Genomic DNA, 12,034 nt, shown 5'->3' with positions numbered 1-12,034 from the left:
ATACCGTACGGTATTTCTTTACAGCTAGTAATGTATTATACTGAATAAAATCGATTTTTTGGTACTTATTTCTGTTTTATTTTAGACTTTGAATATATCAATTTTCTCAGAATTAAATTCTCTACAATTAATGTTCGTTGATTTTATGTATTTATAACCAATTTAACAAAGTTATTGTACATCAAACTTAAAAAAACATTGTTTCATGCCCCAATTTTTTGCATTTAACCCTGAATCTCTCAAAAACTACTACAGGTACAGTTCTGAAACCTATTTTATTAGCTTTATCAGGTAAAAATACATAAGAATCCACGATATTTCTTACTTAATCAACCTTTCCAAAAGTTCAGTATGTCTTTATTTTACTCTTTACCCAGGAATTCAGGCGAAATCTTTCGCTAGCTGTAACTCGCTAACGAAGCGTTTTCGGACCTATGTTTATATAACATTTTTTCATTATTTTTCCTAGTAAAATGTGCTGTAGAAGTGGGGGGAGAACTTCATGAATAACCCTGTATGTTTCTAAATTTAAGTACTATTTTAAATGTATATTATTGAAGTTAAAGATTAAGATAGCAACACTTCTTATTCTAACGTTCTCTGTAATCGCTGGTGAGCTGAGTAGCTATCCAGATATTAAAATGTTTAATATTTTTTGGTATATTTAAGAAAGAACGACGGATGAATTTAAATCAAGTCTGGTTTGTATAATTTTATCGAATTCAAAACATTAAATTACATCATAGGTGATTTTTAACTTTTCCTTTTTTAATCAATTATTTTCCCTATTTATTAAGTATATATCACAGTCAAATGTAACACAATATATCTCTTAATGTGTTAGAATTCAGTAAAAACATTTAGTTTTATATTCAGCTTGAAAAATTAAGTTTGATACTACATAATAAACTGAATTGTACGAGTAACTTAATCTAACCTAATCTGAAAGCTATTTCAAATATTATACGGCTATTAAATAATGTTATGACATACTAAGTATAGTTATTGTTTAGAGACATTACTCAACAACTTGCTTCATTAAATAGTTTCCTAGGACTTTAGCTATGTCGTAACGTTGATGGCATAGAGAACAGTATCCAGCTCAGCTTGTATCTGAGGTATGACCTTAAGCTCTTTCTTATATAGAGCAGCTACAACTTTAGTATTATTTTTACCATGGAAACTAGATAATAATAACCAAAAAAAATTTTATATTATTTTTATTTTGCTTATATAAACATTGTGTACTCATAAATTAATTAATAAGTCGTGTAGCAAATACGATAAGAAATTATCAGTCAAGTTTTCTATCCAATGGCTACTTCTTTAATTAAAACAAGTGACAGTTATTATACTTTTTTTATTTTTGCATTTTTGTTTGTTTGCGACAACAGTGGATTAGCATATGTGTTTAATATCGGTGTTAGTTTTTGTACTCCTTCTATTATTATTTTTAAGTTATAAGTAATGTAATAGTTTAGTGAGTTGTGTCGTTCTAGTTCAATGTAATTTTTACTCAACATCAATTATTTTAGCACAAACTCTAGTATGAATGTATAGTATTCTAGAGTATAGATAAATAATCATTTATAAATATTCTATAGAGTCTGGTTAACTACTCAGAACTATGCCACTACGAATTATGTTTTTCCAGTATTATTAACAGATTTTTATTAACAGAAAAACTCATTTATCTGCAACAAAATATGAATGATATATTTTTATATTTGATAAATCAATATAAATTAATATAAAGACTTATTATATTTATGTTCAAGTTAATAATAACTAATAACGAGTTGAAATTTAATATACATATATTTTCATACAAGAAAAAATGGACATCATAAAAATTGTTTAGTTGCCTATGAAAAATTTGTAGTTAATAAATAAACAACATTAAAAGGGCAAACACATTAAAATTAAACCTAATTCTTGTAGGATACTACGAGTAATGTAAGTTATTTTACACAGGTTTCATCTCGAAGTTCCGTGGACATAACCCACGCTTACAATTCGTACATGGCAATAAAATGCCAAAGAGACACGACCGTCTGAGTCACCTAAGGTAAATGGTAGCCTGTATGTATAGTGTACAAGTGAAGCAGCATTATCTTACAAAAACGAAAAAACCATTTATCACTTAACTCTTATCTTATCTTATAGGTCCGTCTATCAGCGGACTACTTCTTTCCTTGTTCCTTAACATAAAATAATGCCATCTTAAGTGTGCAAATGTTTCACCTGAAAATAACAATCTGCTGTAACAAAGAAATAACTAAAGTCGCCCCAAAATTATGGGATATCATTAAATAAACAATTATTATGCAATGATATACAAAGAAGCTAATGCTATTTAAATTTTTAAGGTTAGTCGCATTCAAAATGGCTAATAAAGATATATACAAATATTTCTTTATTTATATATATATTTATAATATATTATATATATTTATATATAAATATATTTATTTCAATACTCTCCAAATTCTGATAACATTATATGCATAATTGAGCCACAATAACCGTATTAGACTAAATAAAACAATGTAAGAGTACACCATAAAATGTTCCTAGTTGCAGGCTTCGCTGGGGTTTCATGCAAGATTAAGTGATTTTTACATACTTCCAGAAAAAAAGAAAATTGACAAACAAAAAATAAATTCCGTCGGCCTACTGAGTAATAAAATAGGCTTCTATGACGCTCAGCTGAATTCCATTTAGACATATACCATAATTGAACTTGGTTTTTTATTGTAGAAATGAAGTTTATTGGAAAATGTACACTTCAGATATATATTTTACAAGATATATTGCAACGTTACATATTCATACTTTAAGATCAACGGAGATTAACTTTCCACTACGAGTTTTTTTCTCTGGTTGGAGTAGTAGAAAACTTGTTTTAATTTGTTACGGGGTTAAAATTTCATATTTTTGTGCAAATTTATTTAAAGTTGCTATTTCTCGTTGATAACACGGTTAAATAGTGACAGGCCCCAATCCCTCTCATGACATTTCTCTAACGCTCAGTCAATTGCAATAACGATATTTAGCACGAAAATTAATTAGTGATAACAAAGAACTTTAAAAAATTGCGCAGAAAAATCACGATTTAGAGCTCCAGTCATAAAAGCAATAAAATAATTATGTTTTTATTACATGTTTGTTACTGTAACCTCACCTGTTATTATGAAACAATATAATGATTGAATGAATAAAAAAATTGTCATTAGCTGTAACTTTCATATAAGGGTAAAGTAGGATTACAATAAAATTGACACTCGTGGTAACAAAAAATGTTTACAAGGCATGAGACATATGTGTCTCAAGGCATATGTGTTTCACTCATGCTACATAAGCATGAGTATGACTATCAAAGTGACTGATGCATTCTCTAATACTTTACATCATAATTAATATAGCAGTTACTGCAACATTAGATAATGTCTTAATTAATCAATAAAATTTCTTTCCATCGTTTTAGACACAATACTCCAAGAGACTCTAGTGTTGAAGAGACTCTCAACCTAAGGTGGTGTACTCTACAGTACATTAAATATATAGTTTACATCAAAACATATCCTTGTTTTCAATATATTTCAGGTCAAGTATATAGTTAATATTTCATAGAGAACTGTGTGTTAAAAGTGTTAAATAAATTTACATGATTTTTTAAAGTTGTAATTAATGATGAAGTGATACATATAAAATATTACCACATAACACATACTATTCTTTAGAACTATATTGACTTACGTATACATAAAAATAGCACCACCTGACAGGATATTGTAATAGAGAGTTGTGTTACATTGTGCAAAAAATGTACTCTTGAATGTACATTTTTTGAAGTGTTGTTATGGCAAAGAAAATATCCATCCTAGGAGTAAAATGCTTCTTAAGAGTTATGATACCAGTAAATATTGAATTATTAATTTGTATTGATATGCTACTAGATTCATATATAAAGTTAAATTAAATAAAAAGTATCGTTCAAAGACTAATGTGTTTCATAAAATAAGAATCATCTTTAAAACTGCCAAATTCAAAACAAATTTAGTTGTAAAACTAAAAGTATCATTAAGCCTTCAATCTTTAATAAAACGTGTAAAATAAGAAAAGAAAAGTCTGCAACTAATCTCTATACGTAATTTTAAAAACGACGCGGAGAAGTATCAAGGTTATAATAAAACTAATATTTTGAAAGTTAAGTGAATTCGGATAGAAAGTGAATAAAAATTGGTAATGTACCCATGTAGCGCAAAATACTCGTATTTTGTTTTTTTATATAATGGAAAAAAGTGCCATATAATTATTTTCCTTGGATTACAATGTTATAGTTTTGTCATTATTTTAACCCGTAATATACTGTTTACAAACCCAAAGTGAAATTCATTTTCCTGGCAGGCATAAACTACCTACATCTTATTTAAGAGTTTCATATAATATCATAGGGCTGAGATATCTTACTCTACGCTGTAGGAAAGTAAACAACACAAAAATAAAACATTAGACCTATGATTAGAATTTAAGTACACTTATGATAAACCTTATTAGTTTATATTTAGAGTGAATTTTTTTTAGGAGCTCAATTATTATATCTGAAGTACAAGGTAGGTTGTAATACGGTGCCTTGGCGCGTCTTAGCTTTTATGCTTAAGATTACTCGATATATATCAGCAGACTTTTACTCCATGCACTATATCTAGACAGTTATAATATTACATACAGTAGTAACAAACTCGCACTGAACTGAATGTTACCTTTACTGTGAATGTCATATTTAATTATATATTGAATTCTGTTTTATACATTGAATTCGTTGCAATAAAAGTGTTTTAATACACTCATATACAAACAATCAGTGTCAATCTTACATTTTCGGGTTCATAGAATCTTTTTCCAGAACATCGCTTATTATAAAAGCAAATAAAACTGAAACCAATAGATAATATAAACAGGACTATATATTAACATATTCTAAGTAACTCGATTAAACTGGGTTGCTCAAAATTAAAAAATTTGAAAAAATCAAGATCATTCGCACAGTAAAAGAACACAAAAATTAATATTTCTAATTTTATATTAGGTAGGAGAAACTCAAATGGCCAAAGTCAAAAGTCAACGTGGTGTTGAGTAACAAATTGAATAGTAACATTAAATGCACTGCTACTACAGAAAAACTGAAAGGTCTAAAAACACCGGACCTCTAAAAAAGCGTAGTAAAGAAAAACCGGGCCTTTTCTTTACTACAATGAATATTCAGTGTATACTCACAATATGTCTGTCTATGTCAACAGAACGTGATCCACCTTAACAAAGCCAATGTCAACATTCTCTTTAGTACAACGGATAACCTAGCAATTGGTTTCATTTTTCTAATAGTGACGTCTTTATCTTTAATTCCTTTTGTGATTTTTTTAATTATTATTACCAATAACACCAATATCCTACATCATGTGACTAATTATTCTCATTTAAATCAAAATTGTTTTTTTTCTGTTGGAGTCTCTAATTTAGATTTATATGTGCGAATATAAAATTAAAGTATTTCACCAGTTTTCACTTTTGCCAAACTTTCAATCACAAGACAATTACCAATTTAAGTGACTGACGGTATAAGCTACATAACTAGAAAAACTATCCATAATGTGTTATCTTATGTTACTCTAAGTTAAGTATGATAGTCATTTTAAGTATCTGCTTTGAAATGAGAGATAAAAATAAAGCTTTTTATATAGCTTCAATTTTGCGTTCATAAAGTTTTCAAAAAGCGTTCTTAAAATCTAATCACTGCATCGTTAGTAATTTATACAGTCCACGGTAAATAAAAACGGATATTCGGGTCTATTTTGGTTTCTGGTTGCTCCATGATGTTATATTCTCTTATAAAATGTTTCAAAAACTGTTCTATAAACATATTTTCATACGTGCAATCGTTTATAGGTTTTTAGCGGTGAGTTCGCAGCGGTCAGTCTTACATGCTGAAATGCAAAAACCGTAAATATCTGTGAATATTACTTTGAACTGTAAATAATGTGGATTATTTGTCAGACCATATACTGCATTTATTACCAGTTTGCATACTTTAAATATATTCAATGAATAATGCTAACCTGCTTTGTGTAATTATACTTGGTGTTAACAAAATGGTGTCAGAAACTTCTATGGCTGATATTCTTCAATATTAAAAATGTTATTTAAACATAGGATGAGAAATTTCTCGTTCAGCCCGCTAGCCACCTTGCTATTAAAAAAAATACTATTACCTCTAAAACTATTTATGCTAATGATCCCCAATTTGGCATATAGGTTTGAATAGAAAAGAGGAAAATTATACAAAGTAATTATGTTATTTTATTTCATACTAATAAAATGTTTTAGTTGAAACATTTTTCAGTCAATTAACACAGAACCCATTATAGTAATAAAACATTTACTACATACCAACTATTTTAATATTTTATAGTGAATTTTAACAATACCCTTTTTAACAGAATAATTTCAATTTATGAACTGAAGCGAGATCGACAACTTTAAATTTAAGCTTGCAGAAAACAAAACCTTGTGAAATATTAGGCTAAAAATAGACCTTTCAACAATATTTACTATATAGGTGTTGAAACATTTTAAAGTTCCATTGCTAATACAGTGAAGTATATTACGTCATGCGAATATTCCTCGGTTCAATGTCCAGGTTGCTGTTTGTAAGTGGAATAGCCGATTAGCGTCATCGTTAAACAACTCAACCTTGTCTCTCTGGGATAAACGGATCAGTTAGTGATTTATACTCTTTTTACTGCACTACATTACGTATTGCGTAATATTCCCCTGTCGCTTGGTCCACGTCGTTGTTTATCAGCGGAATGGTATTAGGATTATCATAACAACAACATTGTCAAAATTTTTTATGGGTAACTTTGTCTCTCTCGATTAAAACCAGATCTGTTAGTCATTTACATACCTTCAGTCATGCCCTATTTCTTCATTTCTTTATGCAAAGGTTTAAAAAATGAAGAGCTCAAAGCTAAAAGGATGAGGGTCCATTAATTGTCGTTTTGGAGCTAACACTGATTTATTGTATTTTATTTCTTATAAAATATTGCATGGTATCTAACTAAGCTGAAAAGATGAAGGTGTACAAGCTATAGAGGTTTGAAAAATACGTTGTTCTAGGCTAAAAGGATGAAGGTGCTATAAATGTTGGCTAAAAGGATGAAGAGTCCATCTAGTTCAAATTGCTGACCCACAGAGGTCTCTGCTCTTAGTGCTGTTTGTTTGTTGCCCATCTGCTGATTGTGTTTTGGAAATTTGCATTCCAGTGTTTATTTATAGCTTCAGGTTAATTGTAGTGTAGATTAGTGTTGTTTTGTGCAGTTTAAAATGTCTGACAAAGAAAATTCTGTAACAATTGAAAAACTGTGGAAAGAAAAGGAAAAGTTTTGGCCGTATGCAAGATGTAATGAAAAGGTTGAGGTTGTGTAGTCATGAGTTAGGATCAGACTGTAAATTTTTTTAAGACTTGAGTGTTTTAAAAACATAAGTTTAAGTGAAAGACAAGATATTATTTTCTAAGTTCAACCTACTTTCATCACATGAAAAACAATCAATGTATCTTTGTGGACTGATATTATGCTGTTCTGTCACGCGCCATAGGCCAAAAAAAGTCCGAGGCTGAAGCAGATTTTCACCACCTTTTCTTATACTTACAAGGTAAGAGTAATGAGAAATGACCAGGTAGTAGAAATACCTGTTTGTTATAAGGCATTTCGGTCCCTTCACGGCATCACAGCCAAAAAGAGTACAGAATTTACAAAAGAGCCTAAAAACAACAGGCGTAGCCCCTTTGGACATGCGAGGAAAGCATTCTTCTAAGCCTAATAAGATTCCAGATGATATTGTTGCCTCAGTATTTGACTACATTAAATCCTATAAAACAAGAAACTCACACTATGGGCTAACAAAAAAAAAAAAAAAAAAAAAAACAATACTTATCTGAAGAGCTTAATGTAAGTAAAATGTTTTCTTTATACAAAGAAAATTAATCCAAACAATAAAGTATCTCTGGAAAAGTACAAACAATATTTAATACGTGACACCTGCAGCACCTGTGACGAACTTACAGTAAATATTGAATCAATTCAAAGTAAGTTGGCCCTACTTGCCGATAATCATAAATGATTTTGCAAAACTAAACTGTGAACTAAAAACTCTTTTAGAAAAAAAGAGAATTACATTTAAGGAGAGCTGATTCTTTTTACACAATTAAGAGAAATGCTAGGCTCGAAGCACAAAGAGATAAAACAAAAGAAGCGATTACTATGGATTACCAGAAGAATCTGCCAATCCCAAAAAATTAGTACTAACAATGTCTATTATCGTAGGCAACTATCTTTTTTACTTATTTAATATTCATAAAACTTTCAGACTCTGAATTTTTTTTATACGTATGCAGAAATCTATGGCAAAAAAGGAGGAGATGAGGTTTGTTCCTTGCTTTGGGATTTCATTTTCAACCACCTTGACTTGAAAGTAAAAGAACTTAAAATTTTCTGTGATTCCTGCGCAGGACAAAACAAAAAACTATGTGGTTTTCCGTATGCTTCACTACATTGTACACTAATACTAAGAGACTTGAAAAAATAACAATGATTTGTCCAATCAGGGGCCACTCATACCTGGAGTGTGACAGGAATATGACATTAATCAATGTCAACACACCTGTGTGTTTTTGACCAATCGGTCAAAAATCTGTGGTCGAAACTCCTTCTGAGTGGAACGAAGTTATTGAAAAACTCCAGATCCAAACCAACTCCATTTAGAGTGATTTCTTGCGACAACCAGGAAAGTTTTTAAGTCTTGGATTAAATTTCTTTCTCCTTTAAATATGCAAAAACGTTGTCTTTCAAAAACACGACCTGTACGGCAACTAAGCATAGTTTCCCATCACCCCTCGAATGATGTTACATCGTCAGTCTTTTAACGGCATAAATGAAGAAAGTGTTATTACTAAGCCTAAAAGGAAACACGTTTCCCTGCCAGAAGGCTGTTTTCATCACCTGCCAGAGCTTGCATATTGTGGACTTTTACCTTAAAAAAAAAAGCAAAATACGATGATATTCAACATTTAAAAAGCTTTTGCTCTGTAAAATCAATCATATTTTGACACACTGCCATATGCTTAAACTTTTAAATGTATCTAATTACAAACAATCTTGTTATTGAATTGTAGCTTTAATCAACATAAGCAGATCTGTAAACAATTTTTGAAAATATAGTCTATCTTATCTGTATTTTGTTTGTTTCATTTCAAGACTTGTTAGTGGACCCTCATCCATTTAGCCTAAGATTTAGTGGCATTAAAAAATAAAATGACTATATTTAATTTAAAAATTTATAATTATAACCCAAATACATAACATATACGTTCCCAATAAGGTACTGCAAGAATTAGTAACCAAAATGAAGAGCTCTTTATTTTAATTATTTTTCAATTTAGTTTTAAAATCTTAAAGTCTTGATTTCTCAAAACTTGTTATTTTTGGATCCTCATCCTTTTAGCTTTGAGCTCTTCAAATGTATTAAATGTCTATTGTTTTTGGTCATCTCAGCCATAAGACCTTTTGTTTCATAAATGTCCAGTATTGACTGAGTACTTGCATGATGTGAATTATACTTTCATTAATCTTTAGGTATCACAGTTTCTTATATTCCAGACCACGTATTATTGGATGGCATGAAATCGGTTTCAGATTATGCAGAAAAAGATAGTGTAGAAGAATCTCTCTTATTGGGCTGTCATGCTTATTCTAAAATAAGTACGTAGAGTGTTACTTGTGTTCACAAGTAGAATCGTAATTTAAGTAATATGTACCATTTGGGCTAAATACGTAATCACAGTGCTCATATTTCTAATATGATAGGAGATTTTAGAAACAAGTTTCATATTATGTTTTAAACACGAATACGTTGTGAAGCATTAAGAATCGGTCTTGAAATAGTAAGAAATCTCAAACCTCAGTGTTTATAGGGGATATTGGAAAAGAAAATTTTAAATAGTTCTCTCCTCAAAGCTGCGTAGGTAAGTTATGTGCAGTGAAAGGTGCATAAGCAAGACAATACATTTTATCCTTGTAAAGAGATTTTCTCTAGAAATTGCAAACAAATAATTTATTATAAGTGGTTTTCATTCCATGCACTTGACTTTTTTAACTATACACAGAACTTTGTCAAAATTTTGAGAACCTTAAGTAGTATGATCAATGCTCCCTTTCAATATTGCCAATGTTGACTCATAAATAATTACGGGGCTACAGTTTGTGAAGTTTGCGCGATTTATTTTAGAGATAACGAAATAACCACCTACTTCTTGATGTCGTTGAGTCTGCAATGAATTACTGAGAGCCCGAGAGATTTTACTCTATCTAAATCACTTTGTTGACTGTCTGTCTGCCGCCTATGATATAAGTATTGATATTAATTATCTGGAGATTTGAAACTCAGTATATAGGTTATACTTAGTCCATGGATGATTGATATTAAAGATAGTGTCAAAAGGCCAAGGAAAGCGATGTTATGGAGTGCCAAATTTCGACCCTATTAAATTATTCAGTGCCACCTTTACATTTGTGGATATATATGTGTAATGTGCATACGAATCTATGTATACCGCCAGTATTTCGATAGCTCGTTTTGATCAAATTTGCAGAATAGATAGAAAGCTAAAATGAAAACCTTTTCGAAGCTTAAGTTCATCTAGTGTGACGTAAACAGCAAGGACTTAGTCACTAACTCTCCTTATAAGTTTTTGCTATTTTTGTATGATGTAGACTGATATTTTGCATAATATAATTTATACAGACGTAACAATGTATTATTAGCAAAATAATCTATGCACAAAAAATAGGAATAAATCCATATGAATGTGATTTTTTATTAAGTAAAACTTAGCCTAAACTTAATATCGTACGTGTTATAAACGTTCGTTTAATATTATTAATTGGTATAACTTTACGGAGATTATTATTTAATGTCACTAACTAAATATTGTTACCTATCTGACACTTAGTATACAATTTCCCCCATGCCAATAAAATTAATTCTGACTTGTCAAAGAATGGTCCCTTATAAAAAATAACATTAATACTTTCCGTGAATTGAAATTGTTCTTTATATCATTAACAAAGTTAATCGTTTCGCATAATATATTAATGACTTCCCAGTAATAATAGCTTCAAAAATATTGTACAAATTTAACTATTTACTATTATTATTGACTCATAGTTTGAGATTTTGTTTGATGGAGTTCTGTGTATCATAATCTTTCTGTTTACAAATATTTTCATTAACGGCATTTCTTAGCTTTTAGTAACTGACTTGCGTCTTTATTCTTTTTAATGCTATTCTCCTTTTTATATTATGGGAGTTTCCATACACACACATTTAATATAAACTTAAAAAACTTTAAAAAAGTTAAATAGTGTATAGTTAACGGTTGAAATTTATGTATAGTATATGTTTCATTGAATGGGTCGTAAGCATCCATATAAAACTTCATTAATAATAATATAGTCAAATGTAACTCATTATTACGAGTACTATTTAAACAACTTTGCATCTTCCAAACATTTACAAAACCACACGTTATGCTGGACGTGTGTGTGTGTTTTATAAGATCTTATGAAAAGTTTGATTATAATCAAGAGCAACAAGCTTGTAGTTGGACTTTGAAGAGCTTTACGATCGAACCCAGACCGAACTTTGAGAGTTTCTCGCTTTGATCAACTCAAGAGTGTAACCGTCAGTTACTTTGACACTCAATTTGACCACGATTTACTGAAACGGATTTAGGTAACCAACTGCCACCTTTGAAGTTAATTAAGTATAGAAATTTGTAGAGCAACATTTAATTTTTGCCAAACTTTATTTTAACTTGTAAAAATAGTTGGAAGGCTAGATAATATAATTATGATAATTTAGGCTATCATAACTCAATTTCAATTACGTAAATTTTATCATATCAGAATAAGAA

Source organism: Homalodisca vitripennis, chromosome 1 (assembly GCF_021130785.1).
Source record: "Homalodisca vitripennis isolate AUS2020 chromosome 1, UT_GWSS_2.1, whole genome shotgun sequence".
Lineage (NCBI taxonomy): Eukaryota > Metazoa > Arthropoda > Insecta > Hemiptera > Cicadellidae > Homalodisca > Homalodisca vitripennis.
Note: the sequence above shows the minus strand (reverse complement) of the source record.